The sequence below is a fragment of the Triticum aestivum genome, chromosome 2A (assembly GCF_018294505.1).
Source record: "Triticum aestivum cultivar Chinese Spring chromosome 2A, IWGSC CS RefSeq v2.1, whole genome shotgun sequence".
In the NCBI taxonomy this organism is placed as follows: domain Eukaryota; kingdom Viridiplantae; phylum Streptophyta; class Magnoliopsida; order Poales; family Poaceae; genus Triticum; species Triticum aestivum.
This window is the reverse complement of record NC_057797.1, coordinates 247,200,095-247,212,589: the sequence shown is the minus strand read 5'-3', so window position 1 is coordinate 247,212,589 and position 12,495 is coordinate 247,200,095.

The following is a 12,495-nucleotide window of genomic DNA, read 5'->3' as shown; positions in this document are numbered from 1 at the left end:
TCATAGATATAATCATGCAAGCACACATTAAGGCATAGTATTGTCGGTGTCCTGGGAACTGGGGTACCACGACTTGCCTGTCTGCGGCCCATGGTGTGGCTCCATCGAAGGCCTGGTACGACCCATCCTCAGCATCAACAAACCAAGAGCCTCGTGAGGGGCCAAGCCTCGAGATGCAGACTACGCCAAGACCTCCAGAAGGTGTGGCCTCCCTAGGCTAGCTCCTAAGGAGCGGAGATTCCTATGCAAGCTCCATCCTCGTGAGGTTCAGATGATGCAAGCCATGACGACCAAGGCCAGGCGGGTGCTATCGAGCACTAGGGGGCACAGTACAACAGGTCTCCCCTTTGGTGCTAAAGAGGCAAGCACAGGTGCAGAATCCCGAGGAAACAACCAAAGGTTTCCATTTCTGTGTTACAAGACCAAGACCGCCAGGACGACAGGATGGAGGTCATCGCTGAGCCCAGCACAACATCGCGACCAGAAGCTTCGCAGGCAAAGACCACCTTTCATTAGGATAATATGTTGACTTGTGGGCCTACTAGGTTGACGGGGATGGAGGGCTTTGTCAACTTATTCAATATGCACGATTCTAGCTTCAGCCGACCACAATATGCACCATCCAACGGCCGTAGTGCTTCTTCAACCTCTTCTCTTCTTGCTCTAGCTGCCCAAACCAGCGCCGGTCGTGCCTCGTGCTCCTGCCTCCCATGGTCGGCTGCGATGTGGCAGAGGCCTCACCGCCCCCTACTACTCCCACCGCTGGCCAAGCCATCTCTCTACTCACACACACCCCCTGTTATTCTGCGGCGATGGCAGCCTCACACCGCAGGGAACCAGTGGACCCTCATACCCCTCTACGCGTGGGCATCCACTGCCGCGTCTTCCCTGGCTCCGTGTCGTCCCCTTCCTAGGCCTCACCGTCGTCCACCGCCCTGGTGCTCTTGGCTCGGCGTGGTCAACGTGGTCAAGGAACGGCTTCCATCGGACGTGGACTGTACGTGGTGAGGCTGACAGCTGGGTCCACGGCCGCAGCAAGGAAGTGCCTCCTTATTACGCACAAAATAAATATTCCTCTACCTGACAGAAGGGACCCACCAGATGAGCCACCGTATTTTGCGAAAAAAATGTTCTCCCCTGACTGCTGGGACCCACCAGCAACATCTTCGCACGCAAGGAAGTGCGTCCGGGCAAAAAAAAGATTCGCCCCCTGACTGCTGGGACCACCAGCTAGATCTTCACGCGCAAGGAAGTGCTTGATAGTCGGGACCCACCTGGTCAAAACGTATGTAGCGTTGTCATTCTGGTCGCGAACGTGTACGTATGTACTGGTGGATGTAGAGGCGCCCACGTGTCGTAGCAGAGACGCACACGTAGCATGTACACGTACGTACAGCGGCCAGGGTGCAAGAAAGTAAATACGGCCACATACTTACATACAGGTGATACATCCATTCTGCATCATGCTTTTATATCGATATTTATTGCATTATGGGCTCTTATTACACATTATGTCACAATACTTATGCCTATTCTCTCTTCTTTTACAAGGTTTACATGAAGAGGTAGAATGCCGACAGCTGGGATTCTGTGCTGGAAAAGGAGCAAATATTAGAGACCTATTCTGCACAGCTCCAAAAGTCCCGAAACTTCACGGAAGCTATTTCTAGAACATATAAAAAATACTGAGCGCAAGAAGTCCCATAGGGGGCCACACCCTGGCCACGAGGGTGGGGGGCGCGCCCTACCCCCTGGGCGCGCCCCCTGCCTCGTGGGCCCCCTGGTGGCCCTCCGATGCCCATCTTCTGCTATATGGAGTCTTTTGTTGAGCAAAAAATCATAAGCAAGCTTTCAGGACGAGACTCCGCCGCCAGGAGGCGGAACCTTGGCAGAACCATTCTAGGCCTCCAGCGGAGCTGTTCTGCCCGGGAAACTTCCCTCCGGGAGGGGGAAATCATCACCATCGTCATCGCCAACGATCCTCTCATCGGGAGGGGGTCAATATCCATCAACATCTTCACTAGCACCATCTCATCTGAAACCCTAGTTCATCTCATGTATCCAATTTTGTATCCAAACCTCAGATTGGTACCTGTGGGTTGCTAGTAGTGTTGATTACGCCTTGTAGTTGATGCTAGTTGGTCTACTTGGTGGAAGATCATATGTTCAAATCCATTATGCATGTTAATTCCCCTCTGATTATGAACATGAATATGCTTTCTGAGTAGTTACATTTGTTCCTGAGGCCATGGGAGAAGTCTTGCTATTAGTAGTCATGTGAATTTGGTATTCGTTTGATATTTTGATGAGATGTATGTTGTCATCCCTCTAGTGGTGTCATGTGAACGTCGACTACATGACACTTCACCATTGTTTGGGCCTAGAGGGAGGCATTGGGAAGTAATAAGTAGATGATGGGTTGCGAGAGTGACAGAAGCTTTAACCCCAGTTTATGTGTTGCGTCATAAGGGGCTGATTTGGATCCATATGTTTCATGCTATGGTTAGGTTTACCTTAATACTTCTATTGTAGTTGCGAATGCTTGCAATAGGGGTTAATCATAAGTGGGATGCTTTTCTAAGTAACGACAGTACCCAAGCACCGGTCCACCAACATATCAGATTATCAAAGTACCGAACGCGAATCATATGAGCGTGATGAAAACTAGCTTGATGATAATTCCCATGTGTCCTCGGGAGCGCTTTCCTTTATATAAAAGTTTGTCCACGCTTGTCCTTTGCTACAAAAAGGATTGGGCCATCTTGCTGCACCTTATTTACTTTTATTACTTGCTACTCGTAACCAATTACCTTATCACAAAACTATCTATTACCAATAATTTCAGTGCTTGCAGAGAATACCGCTTATCATTTCCTTCTGCTCCTCATTGGGTTCGACACTCTTACTTATCGAAAGGACTACGATAGATTCCCTATACTTGTGGGTCATCAAGACTCTTTTCTGGCGCCGTTGCAGGGGAGTGAAGCGCCTTTGTTAGGTGGAATTTGGTAAGGAAAATTTTATATACTGTGCTAAAATTTACTGTCACTTGTTATTATGGAAAGTAATCCTTTGAGGGGCTTGTTCGGGGTATCTTCACCTCGACCGGAAGAGCAAATAGGTGCTCCTCAACCTACTCAACCTACTAAAAATGAAAATGTTTACTTTGAAATTCCTTCGGGTATGATAGAGGAACTGCTAGCTAATCCTTTTGCAGGAGATGGAACATTGCATCCCGACTTACACTTAATCTATGTGGATGAAGTTTGTCGATTATTTAAGATTGCAGGTATGCCCGATGATGTTATCAAGAAGAGGGTCTTCCCTTTATCTTTGAAGGGAGATGCATTGACATGGGATCATGGGACTACAAACGTTTGAAATTGGAATTCCATCAGAAGTTTTATCCTATGCATCTTGTTCATCGGGATCGTAATTATATATATAATTTTTGTCCTCGCGAAGGAGAAAGCATCACTCAAGCTTCGGGGAGGCTTAAGTCAATGTTATATTTATGCCCCAATCATGAGCTCTGAAGAGAAATGATTATTCAAAAAATTTAAGCTCGGCTTTCTAACAACAATCGCTCCATGCTCGATACTTCTTGTACTGGTTCCTTTAGGATGAAGACTATTGAATACAAATGGAATTTATTGGAGAGAATTAAATGCAACTATGAAGATTGGGATCTCGATGAAGGTAAGGAGTCAGGTATAACACCTAAGTTTGATTGTGTTAAATCTTTTATCGATACCGATGTTTTCCATAAATTTAGCACTAAATATGGACTTGACTCTGAGATAGTAGCTTCTTTCTGTGAATCCTTTGCTACTCATGTTGATCTCCCTAAGGAGAAGTGGTTTAAATATAATCCTCCCATTGAAGTAAAAGTAGTTGCGGCTATTAAAGTTGAAGAAAAGACTATCACTTATAATGATCCTATTGTTCCTACTGCTTATGTTGAGAAACCACCTTTCCCAGTTAGAATAAAGAATCATGCTAAAGCTTCAGCTGTGGTCAACAAAAGTAATATTAAGACACCTAAACCCCCTTAGAAAGTTAAAGTTGAACCTAATGTTGCTATGGTTAAAGACCTCTTGGTCGATAATATTGATGGGCATGTCATTTACTTCTGTGATGAGACTTCTAGAATTGCTAAACCTGGTGCTAAAGATAAACATAGATATGTCGTAGGCATGCCTGTTATTTCTGTTAAAATATGAGATCATTGTTATCATGGCTTGTGTGATATGGGTGCTAGTGCCAGTGCAATACATATTTCCTTATACCATGAAATTATGCATGATATTGCACCAACTAAAATAGAAGGTATTGATGTTACCATTAAGCTTGCTAATAGAGATACTATTTCACCAATTGGGATTGTTAGAGACGTTGAAGTTTTGTGTGGGAAGGATAAATATCCTGCTGATTTTCTTGTTCTTGGTTCCCTTCAAGATAGCTTTTGTCCCATTAGATTTGGTAGACCCTTTTTGAATACTGTCAATGCTACGATAGACTGAAATAAGGATATTGTTTCCGTTGGTTTAGGGGATATGTCTCATGAGTTTAATTTTTCTAAATTTCATAGACAACCCCATGATAAAGAATTGCCAAGTAAAGATGAAATTATTGGTCTTTCTTCTATTGTCGTGCCCCCTACTGATCCATTAGAACAATACTTGCTAGACCATGAAAATGATATGTTTATGAATGAAAGAAGGGAGATAGATGAAGTATTCTTTAAATAGGGACCTATTCTCAAACACAACTTGCCTGTTGAAATCTTAGGGGATCCTCCTCCACCCAAGGGTGATCCTGTGATTGAGCTTAAACCATTACTTGATACTCTTAAATATGCTTATCTTGATGAAAAGGAAATATATCCTTTTATTATTAGTGCTAACCTTTCAGAGAAAGAGGAAGAGAAATTATTCAAAACTCTAAAGAAGCGTCGTACTACTATTGGATATACTCTTGATGATCTTAAGGGCATTAGTCCCACTCTATGTCCACACAAAATAAATTTGGAGGAAAATGCCAAACCAGTTATTGATCATGAATGACGGCTGAATCCTAAGATGAGAGAAGTGGTAAGAAAGGAAATATTAAAGCTCGTTGAGGCAGGTATAATTCATCCCGTTGCTGATAGTCACTTGGTAAGTCATGTCCATTGTGTCCCCACGAAGGGAGGTATTATTGTTGTTCCTAATGACAAAGATGAATTGATTCCGCAAAGAATTATTACAGGTTATAGGATGGTAGTTGATTTCTGCAAATTAAATAAGGCAACTAAAAAAGATCATTACCCCTTGCCTTTTATTGATAAAATGCTAGAAAGATTATCCAAACACACACATTTTTTCTTTCTAGATGGTTACTCTAGCTTCTCTCAAATACCTGTGTCAGCTGATGATCAATCAAAGACCACATTTACTTGCCCTTTCGGTACTCTTGCTTATAGACGTATGCCTTTTGGTTTATGTAATGCACCTGCTACCTTTAAAAGATGCATGATGGCTATATTCTGTGACTTTTGTGAAAAGATATGTGAGGTTTTCATGGACGATTTCTCCGTTTATGGATCCTCTTTTGATGATTGCTTAAGCAACCTTGATCGAGTTTTGCAGAGATGTGAAGAAACTAATCTTGTCTCGAATTGGGAGAAATGCCACTTTATGGTTAATGAAGGTATTATCTTGGGGCATAAAATTTCTGAAAGAGGTATTGAAGTTGACAAAGCTAAAGTTGATGCTATTGAAAAGATGCCATGTCCCAAGGACATTAAAGGTATAAGAAGCTTCCTTGGTCACGCCATTTTTTATAGGAGGTTCATTAAGGACTTCTCAAAAATTTCTCGGCCTCTGACTAATCTATTACAAAAAGATATTCCTTTTGTCTTTGATGATGATTGCGTAGAAGCAGTTGAAATACTTAAGAAATCATTGATTTCTGCACCTACCGTTCAGCCACCTAATTGGAATTTACCCTTTGAAATTATGTGTGATGCTAGGGATTATGCTGTAGGTGTTGTTCTAGGGAAAAGAGTTGATAAGAAATTAAATTTTATTCAATATGCTAGTAAAACTCTAGACAATGCCCAGAGAAATTATGCTACCACTAAAAAAGAATTTTTAGCAGTTGTATTTACTTGTGATAAGTTTAGACCTTATATTGTTGATTCTAAAGTAACTATTCACACTGATCACACTACTATAAAATACCTTATGGAAAAGAAAGATGCTAAACCTAGACTTATTAGATGGGTTCTCTTTCTACAAGAATTTGATTTGCATATTATTGATAGAAAGGGAGCTGAGAACCCCGTCGCAGACAACTTGTCTAGGTTAGAGAATGTTCTTGATGACCCACGACCTATTGATGATATCTTTCCTAATGAACAATTAAATGTCATAAATGCTTCTCGAACTGCTCCATGGTATGTTGATTATGCTAATTATATTGTTGCTAAATTTATACCACCTAGCTTCACATACTAGCAAAAGAAAAAGTTCTTCTATGATTTGAGACATTACTTTTGGGATGACCCACATCTTTATAAAGAAGGACTAGATGGTGTTATTAGACGTTGGGTACCTGAGCATGAACCGGAAGAGATCCTGTGCAAGTGTCACTCCGAGGCTTATGGAGGACACCATGGTGGAGATAGAACTACACACAAGGTATTGCAATCCGGTTTTTATTGGCCTACTCTCTTCAACGATGCCCGTAAGTTTGTCTTTGTCTTGTGATGAATGTCAAAGAATTGTTAATATTAGTAGAAGTCAAGAAATTCCTATGAATTATTCACTTGTTATCGAACCATTTGATGTTTGGGGATTTGATTATATGGGACCTTCTCCTTCCTCTAATGGGTATACACATATTTTAGTTGCTGTTGATTACGTTACTAAGTGAGTAGAAGCTATTCCAACTAGTAGTGCTGATCATAACACCTCTATTAAGACGCTTAAAGAAGTTATTTTCCTGAGGTTTGGAGTCCCTAGATATTTAATGACTGATGGTGGTTCACATTTTGTTCATGGTGACTTTCGTAAAATGTTTGCTAAGTATGATGTTAATCATAGAATTGCATCTCCATATCACCCACAGTCTAGTGGTCAAGTAGAATTGAGTAACAGAGAGCTCATATTAATTTTGCAAAAGACTGTTAATAGATCTAGAAAGAATTGGTCCAAGAAACTTGACGATGCATTATGGGCCTATAGAACTGCATATAAAATCCTATGGGTATGTCTCCGTATAAAATGGTTTATGGTAAAGCATGTCACTTACCTCTTGAACTCGAACATAAGGCATATTGGGCCATTAAAGAGCTCAATTATGATTTCAAACTTGCCGGTGAGAAGAGGTTATTTGACATTAGCTCACTTGATGAATGGAGAACCCAGGCTTATGAAAATGCCAAACTATTTAAAGAAAAAGTTATAAGATGGCATGATAAAAGGATACAAAAGCGTGAGTTTAATCTAGGTGATTATGTATTGCTATACAACTCTCGTTTAAAATTTTTTGCAGGCAAACTTCTCTCTAAATGGGAAGGTCCTTACGTTATCGAGGAGTTCTATCATTCCGGTGCCATAAAAATCAACAACTTTAAAGGCACAAATCCGAGGGTGGTGAATGGTCAAAGAATTAAACATTATATCTCAGGTAATCCTATAAATGTTGAAACCGTAACCCCGAAGGAATACATAAGCGACACTTTCCGGAATGTTTCAGACTCCGAAAAGGAATAGGTATGTGGTACGGTAAGTAAACCGACTCCAAAAAAGTTCTAATAGCAATATTTCTCTGTTTTGGAATATATTTAATAAAATAGGAAAATAAGAAGCAGACCAGAAAGGACACGGGGCTCCCACGAGGGTGGGAGGCGCGCCCTACCCCCTGAGCATGCCCCCTGCCTCATGGGCACCGCGTGTGCTCTCAGGACTCTGTTTTCTTGCACGATACTTCTTTTGGTCGGTAAAAATTCATTATATAATGTCCCGAATGTTTTGACCACTGGATCATGCAAATATCTCTTGTCTTTGTTTCGAGTTGTTTTCTGTCAAGGTTGTCAAGGCCAGGCATTATGTCGTCTCCCTCCTCCAACAATAGTGATAACGATGCTTGGCTAATGAAGATAGAGCTGAAGAGGGTAGAACCTATGGAGATCAACAAGGATGAAGGGATCAAGAAGGCCATGGAGGACCATGTCCCGGCAGCAGAAGACATCCTTCAACTTGATCACAATCTTCTTACCCAAACTGATATTGAAGCTTTCAAGATGATTGAGTTAGCTCGTATACAAAACAAGTATCTCACACATGAAAATATTTTGTTGAAGGAGCACATCATCGCACTCAAGGGCATTATCCGCAAGTTGGAAGACCTCCTACACTTGATGTGCGACCATCCGTCATCACCAACACCCTCTTCACCGATAAAGAAGCAGATATAATCACATTGGTATGGGCACTCCCCTTGGGAACTGCCAAGCTTGGGGGAGTGCCCCGGTATCGTATCACCATCACTTTTATATTTACCGTGTTTCTTAGTTCGATCCTTTTAGTAACATCTTGATCTAGTAGAATAAAGTTTTAGTATGATCTAGTTGTGAGTATTTCTTTATGATCCCCCTATGTAATCGAGTCTGTGAGCTATATAATAAAGATTAGTGTTGAGTCAAGGGCTAGATTATTTTGCTCTGATCTTGAGGTAATTAAATGAAATAAAAGAGAAGAAATAAAAATAAATAAAGAGGTCATATGTATCTTATGGAGAGTAATGAGCTCACATATAAAGAGTATGATGAATAAAAGTTGTTGAGAGTTGACAAACATAGTTTTGGTCATCGTTGCAATGAATAAGAAGTAATAAAGAAAGAGAGGTTCACATATAAATATACTATCTTGGACATCTTTTATGGTTGTGATCACTCATTAAAGTATGACATGCTAAGAGTTGACGTTCGACAAGGAAGACAACGCAATGGGTTATGTTTTCTTTCATATAAGATAAATTATATTGTCATGGATCATCCAACATGTTGAGCTTGCCTCTCCCTCTCATGCTAGCCAATTTCTTTGCACCAAGTAGAGATACTACTTGTGCTTCCAAATATCCCTAAACCCAGTTTTGCCATGAGAGTCCACCATATCTACCTATGGATTGAGTAAGATCCTTCAAGTAAGTTGTCATCGATGCAAGCAATAAAAATTGCTCCCTAAATATGTATGACTTATTAGTGCGGAGAAAATAAGCTTTATACGATCTTGTGATATGGAAGAAATAAAAGCGATGGACTGCATAATAAAGGTCCATATCACAAGTGGCAATATAAAGTGACGTTCTTTTGCATTAATATTTCGTGCATCCAACCATAAAAGCGCATGAAAACCTCTGCTTCCCTCTGCGAAGGGCCTATCTTGTACTTTTATCTTCTACCTTACATAAGAGTCATGGTGATCTTCACCTTTCCTTTTTGCATTTTATCCTTTGGATGGCACAATGTGTTGGAAATATCCTGATATATATAGCTAATTGGATGTGAGTCTCCATGAACTATTATTGTTGACATTACCCTTGAGGTAAAACACTGGGAGGAAAAACTATAAGCCCCTATCTTTCTCTGTGTCCGATTAAAACATCATACCCATAAATATTGCGCGAGTGTTAGCAATTGTGAAAGACTAAAGGATGGTTGAGTATGTGGACTTGCTGGAAAGCTCTTATATTGACTCTTTCCTATGTTATGATAAATTGCAATTGCCTCAATGACTGAGAATAGAGTTTGTTGGTCCTCAATGAAGTATAGGATTCATACTTGAAATTGTGATTGAATTGTTACTTTAGCATAAGAGATCATATGACAATATATATATATATATATATATATATATATATGTTGCTATTCTAAGAATGATCATGATGCCCTCATGTGCGTATTTTATTTTTATCAACACCTCTATCTCTAAACATGTGGACATATTTTTCGATTTCGGCCTTCGCTTGAGGACAAGCGAGTTCTAAGCTTAGGGGAGTTCATACATCCATTTTGCATCATGCTTTTCGATATTTATTGCATTATGGGCTCTTATTACACATTATGTCACAATACTTATGCCTATTTTCTCTTATTTTACAAGGTTTACATGAAGAGGGAGAATGCCGGCAGCTGGGATTCTAGGCTGGAAAAGGAGCAAATATTAGAAACCTATTCTGCACAGCTCCAAAAGTCCTGATACTTCACGGAAGCCATTTCCAGAATATATAAAAACTACTCAGCGCAAGAAGTTCCAAAGGGGGCCACACCCTGGCCACGAGGGTGGGGGCGCGCCCCCTGCCTCGTGGGCCCCCTGGTGGCCCTCCGATGCCCATCTTCAACTATATGGAGTCTTTCATTGAGGAAAAAATCATAAGCAAGCTCTCGGGACGAGACTCCGCTGCCACAAGGCGGAACCTTGACGGAACCAATCTAGGGCTCTAGTGGAGTTGTTCTGCCGGGGAAACTTCCCTCTGGGAGGGGGAAATCATCACCATCGTCATCACCAACGATCCTCTCATCGGGAGGGGGTCAATCTCCATCAACATCTTCACCAGCACCATCTCATCTCAAACCCCAGTTCATCTCTTGTATCCAATATTTGTATCCAAACCTCAGATTGGTACCTGTGGGTTGCTAGTAGTGTCAATTACTCCTTATAGTTGATGCTAGTTGGTTTACTTGGTGGAAGATCATATGTTCAGATCCATTATGCATATTAATACCCCTCTAATTATGAACATGAATATGCTTTGTGAGTAGTTACGTCTGTTCGTGAGGACTTGGGAGAAATCTTGCTATTAGTAGTCATGTGAATTTGGTATTCATTCAATATTTTGATGAGATGTATGTTGTCATCCCTCTAGTGGTGTCATGTGAACATTGACTACATGACACTTCACCATTGTTTGGGCATAGAGGGAGGCATTGGGAAGTAACAAGTAGATGATGGGTTGCTAGAGTGACAGAAGCTTAAACCCTAGTTTATGCGTTGCTTTGTAAGGGGCTGATTTGGATCCATATGTTTCATGCTATGGTTAGGTTTACCTTAATACTTCTGTTGTAGTTGCGGATGCTTGCAATAGGTGTTAATCATAAGTGGGATGCTTGTCCAAGTAAGGACAGTACCCAAGCTCCGGTCCACCCACATATAAGATTATCAAAGTATCGAACGTGAATCATATGAGCATGATGAAAACTAGCTTGACGATAATTCCCATGTGTCATCGGGAGCGCTTTCCTTTATATAAGTGATTGTCCAGGCTTGTCCTTTCCCACAAAAAGGATTGGGCCAGCTTGCTGCACCTTATTTACTTTTATTACTTGCTACTCGTTACAAATTACCATATCACAAAACTATTTATTACCGATAATTTCAGTGCTTGCAGAGAATACCTTGCTGAAAACCGCTTATAATTTCCTTCTGCTCCTCGTTTGGTTCGACACTCTTACTTATAGATAGGACTACGATAGATCCCCTATACTTGTGGGTCATCAACGGGCGGGGTCTCAAATGCCTACTCGCACGTACATACGGCCAGGGCTCGTGTACATGGCCGGGTCGGAACAGAGAAACAACATCGTCGTCGTGTTGATGGCGAGCCAACCAGCTGGGTCGAAATGGAATGCGTCGTCGTGTTCATCGGGAGGGCTTGGACGGAATAGACGATGGAAACAAGGCCTGGCGTACCGCAGAACGGAGGAAACGGCCTTGTGTTCGACTAGCCATGTTCGAAACGGGATCCTATTCATCGGGAGGGGTCTGGCGTACCGCAAAACGGAGGAAACAGACCTCCTACAATTGAAACGGGGGTCCTGTTGATCGGGAGGGGTGTGGAGTACTGCAAAACGGAGGAAATAGACTTGTGTTGGAGTGCTACAGTCGAAACGGGGTCCTGTTCATCGGGAGGTGTGTGGCGTACCGCAAAACAGGACTCCACGGGATATTGTTCATCTCCACCGTCGACCCCCTCGAGCCTCCACGGGCTATTGTTCATCCACCGTCGACCTCCTCCAGCCTCCACCTGCGACTGTTCATCCACGGGCTCCTGTTCATCCAGCCTCCACCGCGTGCTACTCCACCAGCTAATGTTCAACCAGCCCTCTCCATGGGCTCCTATTCAACCACCCCTCCACAGGCTACTGTTCATCCTGCCCTCCACCGTCTACTGTTCATCCTGCCCTCCACGGGGTGGTCCTGTACATCCTGCCCTCCATGTGGTCCTGTTCATCCAGCCCTAATCGGCTCGATCGATCGGGGTAATGTTCATCCAGAGGCAACAACACAGGGTCCTGTTCATCCACCCCCATCGAAAACTGTTCATCCAACCCCCCCCCCTCCCGCAACGCTCACTGTTCATCCAGAGGCAGCATCGATCGGCTTCAGTTAGCAGTAGTAGCGAAGGAATCACTCTATCGGGTTCAGTTAACAGCCATTGATCAATCGC